This window comes from Leptodactylus fuscus, chromosome 1 (assembly GCF_031893055.1).
Source record: "Leptodactylus fuscus isolate aLepFus1 chromosome 1, aLepFus1.hap2, whole genome shotgun sequence".
NCBI lineage: Eukaryota > Metazoa > Chordata > Amphibia > Anura > Leptodactylidae > Leptodactylus > Leptodactylus fuscus.
The window spans coordinates 187,275,442-187,285,336 of record NC_134265.1 but is presented as its reverse complement, the minus strand read 5'-3'; positions in this window follow the sequence as shown (position 1 = coordinate 187,285,336).

Sequence of the window (9,895 nt, the reverse complement as noted above, 5' to 3'; positions counted from 1 at the left end):
TCCCCTCGGTCTCCGATTATTATAATCTGGGGTCTGAAAATACCCCAGAGTATAATAATTGTTTATGGGTGTTCATTATGGGGCATAATCCCGTGTGCAGGGGCCACAATGGGGTATAATACTGTGTGCAGGGGCCACTATGGGGCATAATACTGTGTGCAGGGGCCACTATGGGACATAATACTGTGTGCAGGGGCCACTATGGGACATAATACTGTGTGCAGGGGCCACTATGGGACATAATAGAGTGCGCAGGAATGCGGGGGGGGGGGGGGCGGTCGGCCAAGGTCTTTGGTGTCGGTCAGGAAGGGGGGGGGGGCATGTCAAAAGTTCGCCACGGGGCCCCACCATTCCTAGTTACGCCACTGTATACTCATATTATATATTGCCCTAATATAAGATGATATTCCTTTGCGAAAAGGCAAAATGGTGATTTGCAAACCAAGGTTAACCTAATTTAAAACAATGTTGTGGTCTGACCTTGTACAATGAATGTGCCTGGTAAATAGCAGGCGCGGGAGTGTAGTAGTATTAGTTAGAATTCATTTCCAATTGATTCTGGTGTAATGATTGTGTGCATGGGAGAAATAAGAGTAATCCTGGAGGGTGCTATTATACTCTTTCCAAACATTCACCAGCTCCATTTTAATGAAAATGGACTGAATAGCCCTCTGCTGAGTGCCAGCTCACTTCAGAGGAACTGAGTGGGATCTATCAAATTTGTCATTGTAAACAAAATTAAAATCAGCTCAACAAATCAGATGATCATGATAAAGTATAATCACCCAGTAGTACACATATCATGGAAAAAAGGAAATATGATCTTCAGGTGGGGAGTAAGAGTTGATAATGCACACTTTCATATCATCTAATCATCCAATATAAAATAAATTCCCTCCTGATTGACTCAAGCCTGATGATGACAATATGGAACAATACGATTGTATTCAACTGGTGCAACAAGAAACTGTAGGGTTTGTGTTACGTCCGCTTGAACCTCTTCCACATCCGCTCACAAGCTGTGGTGCAGAAGTGGTGTTCAGTTTTGATTCTTTGCTTTGGGTTCTTCTTGTGTTGTCTGAACACTGCCCTATTCCCTCTCCTTGGTAATTGATTTACCACCACACCCATCTCCTTCACCTCCTTTCCCTCTGACCCTCTAGTGGTTAATGTTTCTCTTGCCTGTGTGATTGTTTGCTCCTATTCACATTGGTGCTTGCTAGTGCCTCATGGGTGCTGCCATTTCTCTTGCTGTTTGTTACTTGCATTCTTATTCTTGACCTCTGGCTTACCCTCTGGCTATCTCTTGGATTTTGATTCTGTACTGCGTTGCACGACTGTTACTGGACGCTTGGCTAGCTGACCTCCCTCTGTTGGTGTTTGCCTTGTCTGAGTTCTGTGTTTACACGTATATAGGAAGGACCAATCGACCAGTTGTCGCCTATTACTTAGTATAGGACCAGCAAGCAGGAAGGGACAGCGGGGGGATTCAGTTTAGGGCTCACTGTCTCTTGTGCCCTTCCCCCCAGGATTCACCAGCAGCTACTGTAGAATTGCTATTCTAGCAATTCCCTTACAGTTTGATCATGTAGATGATGAACTTATTGCTATTCCAGATTTTGAGTTTATTGTAGAGGGCTCACGATTTATTAATGATTGCAAAAAGACATCTGTGGTCACTGAACATGAAGGAAAACAAGCAGAACCACTAGGGTCCATTCACGGGAGGAAAATGGTGATAAATTTGGTGTGGAATTTCAGCGTAGAAAAAGAAAAGCCTCCCATTGAGGTCAATGGGTCAATTGTGTGAATGGCCCCTTACAACTGTATGTCTCAGTTCAAGAGGCTGAACTGAGAGCACTCACTGAGGCATGTAAACTGGCTGAGGGTAATCCCGCTATGCCTTTAGTATAGCACATGGCTTTGGTCTGATTCGGAGAGCGAGAGCTTTCTTTCCTTTTGAGGCAATAACTGACATTTCTTCACTTGGGCCATTGAGCAGTTTGCCTTTCCACCCAATAAACAAAAGAGCGATTGAAGATTAAGACCTGCAGCCTGAGGGAACCTTTAAAATATGGCACACAGAAAAGTATGATAAAGAAACTACAATACACTCAGTCAAAAAAGCAGGGCATAGATAAAAACTGTAGCTGATGGAACGTCCCTTACCCAGAGGCGTTGCCCATCTGCAGAATGTTGGCATCCATGGTATCCCCAATTCTGAAACAGTTCTAAAGCATTTAGCCCAGTACATAAAAGCAGCTCTTTAAAATTTCCTAACACTGGAAGCAAGTAAAGGATAATCCCTGCACATACATTAGGCAAGCATAGCAATGACACTGGACATGCCCCTGCCCCTATAAGCCATAAGGAAAGCTCCTCACCCCTCCCCAGTTGGTCAGTCTGCAGGAAAACCTTCCAAACCAACAGATCATTCTTCATGGATCTAGTGACCCTTATGAAATGTTCCTTAGTAATTAAGGAAATACCATAGAGAATACCCTGTACATGGCATTTCTTTAAAAGCGATCAGAGACTTTAACCACCTTAGGCTAAGTTCACACTTTTTTTTTTTGGCGAGAAATTTGGTCGGGAAAAATCCACTCAGGAAAAATCGTGACGCGTTTTTTGACGTTTTTTTTTTTACCACTAGCGGAAAACAGAAGTGACATGACCTTTCCTTCAGGCGGATTCCACCTGAAAAAAATCAATGGGAGTCAATGTGAGGCGGAAAAACCGCTAGCGTTTTTTTATGCGATTTTTGACAATTCCGCGCCAAATCCGTGTCCAAAAAACGCGATGCGGAATTTCCGCCTCCCATTGACTGCCGTTGTTTTTTTCAGGCGGAATCCATCTGAAGAAAGGTCATGTCGCTACTTTTTTCTGCTAGCGGAAAATACAAGTGCAAGACTCCCAGGAAGAAGGCACTGGCTTGAGACTGAATGGACACTGGCAACAGACAACAAAGCGCCAGAGACAGGAGAGTATGCCTTTTTTTTTTTTTCATTTCTTTCGTTTACAATTCCTGCTCACCACATGGGTTGCTCCAATTCCAGCAGTTTACATGCTCAAAAAGATCCCATTGATTTCAATGGGAGTTACAATCGTATACGCCGCGTAATTTTGCGCCCGTAATTTTGTGGTAATTATGCGGCATATACGATTGTAACTCCCATTGAAATCAATGGGATCTTTTTTGAGCATGCAAACTGCTGACATGCTTATACGTGCCAGATTGCGCTCCACTTTACTCCGTGTGAATTCAGCCTAAAGGATTTATCCATATTTCTAATACTGATTGTCTCTAGAATAGACCATCAATATTACATCTGCAGGGGTCTGAAAGCCAGGACTTCTACAGATCAACTTTTTCAGGACAATGCGGCTACAAGTAATGGTAACAATTCTAGGAGCCATGCTGTTCATGTTCCATATAGAGTGTAGCAGTGGGTTTAGGTACTGCAATGATGCACATTGTAAGGCAGTTGAGTAGCATGGCTACCGACATGCTTTTACTTTAGCCACTCTGTCTTGATACAGATGATCTGCAAGGGTCCTGGCAGTGGGCCCCTAGAAACAATTCCAGTCCAACTCTGCACTACTGCATCAAACAGGTGATGATGATGATCCAAATGAATCTGATGACCCATTATAAGGATTAGAGATGAGCGAACGGCGTTCGATCAAATTGATATTCGATCGAATATCAGGCCGTTTGAGGTGTTCAATTCCAATCGAACACCAGATGGCAAACTCACTAAAAATTAGATTCCCCTCCCACCTTCCCTGGCGCGTTTTTTGCACCAATAACTGTGCAGGGGAGAAGGGACAGGAACTACGACAACGTAGGCAGTGAAAAAAAAATCGGAAAAAGGAATTGGCGGCCGGAAACAGATAACTTCCAATTTAGACAAATGGTGGATTTACCATTCGACTAATTTGGGACTGTGAACTATGTGACTGGGAGACAGGAACAGATCTACAGGCAGAGTTAGCTAGGGATTACCTTTATTTAGGGGGGAATATCACTCACCTAGCTCTTTGGGGCTCTATCTTGTCAGGATCCCTGTCAGATTGCGATATGCGCAAGCTGACTTTTTCCCATATTAATATATTGGCCAGGGTTGATTGGCCGAATGCCTGTACACTGGCCATTCAACGCTGGTCAATGCATTTCTATAGTGAGATATAGCAGACCCGTGCGGTTAGCCCGGCTACTCCAACCATCCCTCCAGCTACTCCTCCTGTACTAACACGACTAGCTCAGCTTGGCTATTCCTTAGTACTACTAACACGCTCAGCTCTTCCATTCCTTAGTGTAAAAGCCGAGCTGAGCGTGTTAGTACTACTTAGGAATAGTCAAGCTGAGCATGTTAGTCTGCTGCATAGCTGCCAGCTCTCCTACATCTCCTACACACTCAGCTGGGCTATTCCTTAGTACTACTAACACGCTCAGCTCGGCTATTCCTTAGTGTAATAGCCGAGCTGAGCGTGTTAGTAGTACTATGGAATAGCCCAGCTGAGCGTGTTAGTACTACAAACCCCTAATTGATGTCCACCCATTACAGTGATGCAATGGTTTTGCTATAGAAGCTCATCACTGTGACGTGTAGGATTCAAGTAAATCAATCCCCTCTGTTAAGTCAATAGGCTCTAATAGATCACACGGACAGCAGTTTTCTCATGGTTATTTAACTAGACCTAAGCATTAGACTCCATGCACAAGTCCGAGTGTGACATCCAAGGGGACGTCTAATGGTCTGTTCTGTTCCAATGAAAATAGAGCAGGTCCTATATGCACTGTATTATCAAAACAGAACGGATCGGATGCCCCATAGAGGTAAGTGCATCATGGAATGTACTCAGATATCCCTCTGAGTGACATGTAAGTGCATTCTGCTGCAAACTCATCCCCTCATTGGATGCACACTTGGCTATGTGCATGAGATCTTATTCCAATATTATCTGGTCTTTCACAAGTCAGTGTGCATTTCATCAAGCAGCATCGGCAACAAATAACCTTTCCTTCCTAATATATATATATATATATATATATATATATATATATATAATTCGCTGTAGGTTTTGCATTCTGTTGAACACACCCAATGATAGGAATATCAGTAAACACACACTCTGTAAACATAACCTTTGAGAGTGAACATTATATGGCACGCAACTCAGAATTCTGGAAGTGTACCAATGTACTGAACAGTACAAAGTACAAATCTGCAGGACAACCACTTGCAGAAGGTTTTTATCATTGCAAATATTTAGACATATCTGGAAAATTTATTGCACAAGGCTTTTTTTTTCCTGACTGACTGCTTCAATATTAACCCCTTCCCGCCGATGGCATTTTTTGATTTTCGTTTTGGACTCCCCTCCTTCTAAACCCCATAACTTTTTTATTTCTCCGCTCCCAGAGCCATATGAGGTCTTAATTTTTGCGGGACAAATTTTTCTTGATGATGCTACCATTAATTATTCTATATAATGTACTGGGAAGCAGGAAAAAAATTCAGAATGGGGTGGATTTGAAGAAAAAATGCATTTCTGCGACTTTCTTACGGGCTTTGGTTTTACGCCGTTCACTGTGCAGCCAAAATGACATGTCCCCTATATTCTGTGTTTCGGTACGGTTCCAGGGATACCAAATTTATATGGTTTTATTTACATTTTGACCCCTAAAAAAATTTCCAAAACTGTGTAAAAAAATTTTTTTTCTAAAAGTTGCCATATTCCGATGGCCGTAGCTTTTTTATACGTAAGTGTACGGGGATGCATAGGGCGTCTTTTTTTGCGGGGCCGGGTGTACTTTTTAGTTCTACCATTTTCGGGAAATGTTATTGCTTTGATCACTTTTTATTCAAATTTTTATCAGAATCAAAACAGTGAAAAAATAGCGGTTTGGCACTTTCGACTATTTTTCCCGCTACGGCGTTTACCGAACAGGAAAAATATTTTTATAGATTTGTAGAGCGGGCGATTTCGGACGCGGGGATACCTAACATGTATATGTTTCACAGTTTTTAACTACTTTTATATGTGTTCTAGGGAAAGGGGGGTGATTTGAACTTTTAATTCTTTTTATATTTTTTTTAACTTTTTTTTTAATTTTTTTTTTGCATTTATTAGACCCCCTAGGGGTGTTGAACCCCAGGGGGTCTGATCACTAATGCAATGCATTACAATGCTAATGCATTGCAATGCATTGCAAAAAAGCATCCTTTCTTTTGCAGGCTGCATAGGCCAGCCTGCAAAAGAAAGGATTTGCAGACAAGCCTGGGAGCCTGTACAAGGCTCCCGGCTGTCATGGCAACGGGACGTCAGCCCTGGAGCATGCTCCAGGAGCCGGCGATCCCGGCCAAAATGGCGGCGCCCATGCGCCGCCGGGAAAATGGCGCCTCCGGCGCCTTTGACCGCGGCGCCGGAGGGGTTAATGCCTCCGATCAGTCCGGGGACCGATCGGAGGCATTAGAGCCGGTTGTCTACTGCTTAAAGCAGTAGACACCCGGCGGCTATGGCGGCCGACCGGCTCCCGAGCGGTCGCCATAGTTACAGACCCGACATGCGCCGTACTATTATGGCGCATGTCGGGAAGGGGTTAATGGCAGTAAATTACACGCAACTTGTACTTCAGTACTTCAGTCAGTTTTTCTAATGTCTTTGTTAGTGTAATTTGCCCCAAATTTATCAAATGTCACATGATATTTGATAAATTTGGCACATCTAGCCTAACAGTTCTGTCCTCCGATGGAACTCCACTTTCTACATCACCCAGTCACATGAGTAAAAAAATAATCATACCCAGAATCCCTAGCGGAGCAGGAATGACTTGTAAGTCTCCGTACTGCCTATGTAGGCAAACACTCTCCCTGATGTGTACGATTATCCCCTGACCCCAGTCACATGAGTGAGGTATTTTTAAGTGACAATAGATAAATCTGGAGTACAGACAGTTACACATGCTAACCACGCCGACTTTTCCAGCCACTTTTCAACAGTTGAGTGAATGGTCTAAAAATTCTAAATGTTGCTCACCAGTCTATCTTTTTTAATGTAACTTTTTTTTAAAAAAAATACCAAAATTCTTGAGGATACAAAAATGACAGGAGGTAACAATGGATTAATGGACGAACCTCACAATAGTAGTTTTGCAAATATTCATCTACTAGTTTTTTTTTAGGAACACATTGTTCAGTCCTAACCAGAAAGTGCTATTACTATACTCTCTGGTTTCTTCATTATTATTATTATTATTATTGTTTATTTATATAGCACCATTAATTCCATGGTGCCTTACATTTGGGGGTTTACATACAATACACAAAATATACAGGTACATATAATACTAACATTGACTGACTGGCACGGTGGGGTAGAGGGCCCTGCCCGCGAGGGCTTACAATCTATGAGGGAAGAGGGATACAGACAGAAGGTGAGGGTACAGACTGTTCAGATGGTGATGTGGTGACAGTAGTGTTATTGGAGGTTGTAGGCCTTCCTGAATAGGTGAGTCTTCAGGGCCTTCTTGAAGCCTGTGATTGTAGGGGTCAGTCTTATGTGTCTTGGTAAGGAGTTCCAGAGTATGGGAGATGCACGGGAGAAAACTTGGAGACGGTTGTGTAAGGAGCTGATTCATCTTCCAGCCTCCTGGCTTAGGCCTTGTAATTGAGTACTTGGGCACTGCTGAGGCCTGTAATTGAGTCTCAGCAATACTATGTGGCACGCAGATGTTATGACATGGGTATGCTCCATGTGATCTGAATTCTGGGATCCCTCTTGTGAACGGAGCAGAAGTGCACATGCCAGGCCACCACTCCATTTACTTCCATGAGACCGCCAGGATGGACCATCGGTAGCCTCATAGAAGTGAATAGAGCAGTTGCCATTCACATGGAGCACTTAGGGCAAATTGCAGGCCCCCTGTGTTACACTGATCTCTAGGGTATTGCCGGTTGAACATTTTTTACCTATCCTGTGGACATATGATAATTAGAGATGAGCGAATATCGTTCGATTGAGTAGGTATTTATATTGAATATTAAGGTATTCGACATATTCGATTTTGATCGAATACCACGCGCCATGGACCAAAAACATTGCTGGTACAAGGCTTAACTCATCCCAAGGGCCAAAAACACTGCTGGTTAAAGGCTTAACTCACCCCAAGGGCCAAAAACACTGCTGGTTAAAGGCTTAACTCACCCCAAGGGCCAAAAACACTGCTGGTTAAAGGCTCAACTTACCCCAAGGGTGTTTTTATATATGGTATGCTGTGCAATCTCAAAAAAGTTAGATTTTGGTATCACAGTCACAGTTTGGTAGGTGCAGTATAGATTTTTTTAACATATTAGTGAATAACAGCAAAATCCTGCTTGTCTTCTGTATTGAGGTTTTTGGAATTCTGAGCTCTAGTTGTATTTATGTTTGTCGCAAAGTTGCATGAAGGTGGATGTGGCTACTGATGACCCATTAAGACATTTGTAATCTTCAGGTTGTCTACTTTCAAAAAATATATAGGGTTTAGGGGGTCACTTACTTTTCACGGTGTGTAATCCCTACATTTTACAGGATGTTACTTTTTTAACATTTCCAGCTTCAAAGCAGATTTTTGTTCCTTCCAGTTCTGGTGATTTTCTGAAGATGTGTGCATGCGGGTGTAGGCCATAGTGATATGAATGAACTCTGCACATGTTGAACTTTTATTTTTAGGAGGTTTGGTCTATTTAATTTTTTGTTTGGTTTCCACTTTTAACAACTAATATACATTTATTTGCATTTTTTCATAAAACATTCACTTTAAATCAAAATTGCATGAAGGTACCTGTTCGTATACAGTACCAAGTGGCATTCTGACAATGCTGCAGGTGTCTACTTTAAGAAAATATATAGGTATGGGGGGTTGGATGGTTTTTTTTTTTTTTTTTCAACTGTAGTTTTTATTGAAAAATTTTATACATAACAAGGGAAAACAAAACAAAACAGAAACAGAGCCAACAAAAGTGATGATAAACAGGAAAGGCGAGACCACCAGACCCAATTTAAATGATGAACAAAGTCCTAAAATGGAAGAGTAAATATTAAAACAAGAAAATAAGGGGGAGACAAACAGAAACAAAAGGGAGGGAAAGAAGGAAAGAGAGAGGGAGAAAGAGATCTGGGGTCATAGACCAATCAATGCACAATGGGCGTCCCAGGGGGACCAAACAGAGTGGAAGGCATCCAAAGTATTATTGAGGCTAGCAGTCAAGTATTCGAGATTCCTCAGGTCCTTAATACGGACCAAGAGCTCAATGCCTGAGGGAGGATTCACACTCCTCCAATGCTTGGCAATGAGAGTCTTTGCAGCCGTACAGAGATGAAGGAACAGTCGGGAAGTCTTGTTGCCCAGGTGTCTGGGAGGGAGGTTCAGTATATACACTCACCGGCCACTTTATTAGGTACACCATGCTAGTAACGGGTTGGACCCCCTTTTTGCCTTTAGAACTGCCTCAATTCTTCGTGGTATAGATTCAACAAGGTGCTGGAAGCATTCCTTGGAGATTTTGGTCCATATTGACATGATGGCATCACACAGTTGCCGCAGATTTGTCGGCTGCACATCCATGATGCGAATCTCCCGTTCCACCACATCCCAAAGATGCTCTATTGGATTGAGATCTGGTGACTGTGGAGGCCATTGGAGTACAGTGAACTCATTGTCATGTTCAAGAAACCAGTCTGAGATGATTCCAGCTTTATGACATGGCGCATTATCCTGCTGAAAGTAGCCATCAGATGTTGGGTACATTGTGGTCATAAAGGGATGGACATGGTCAGCAACAATACTCAGGTAGGCTTTGGCGTTGCAACGATGCTCAATTGGTACCAAGGGGCCCAAAGAGTGCCA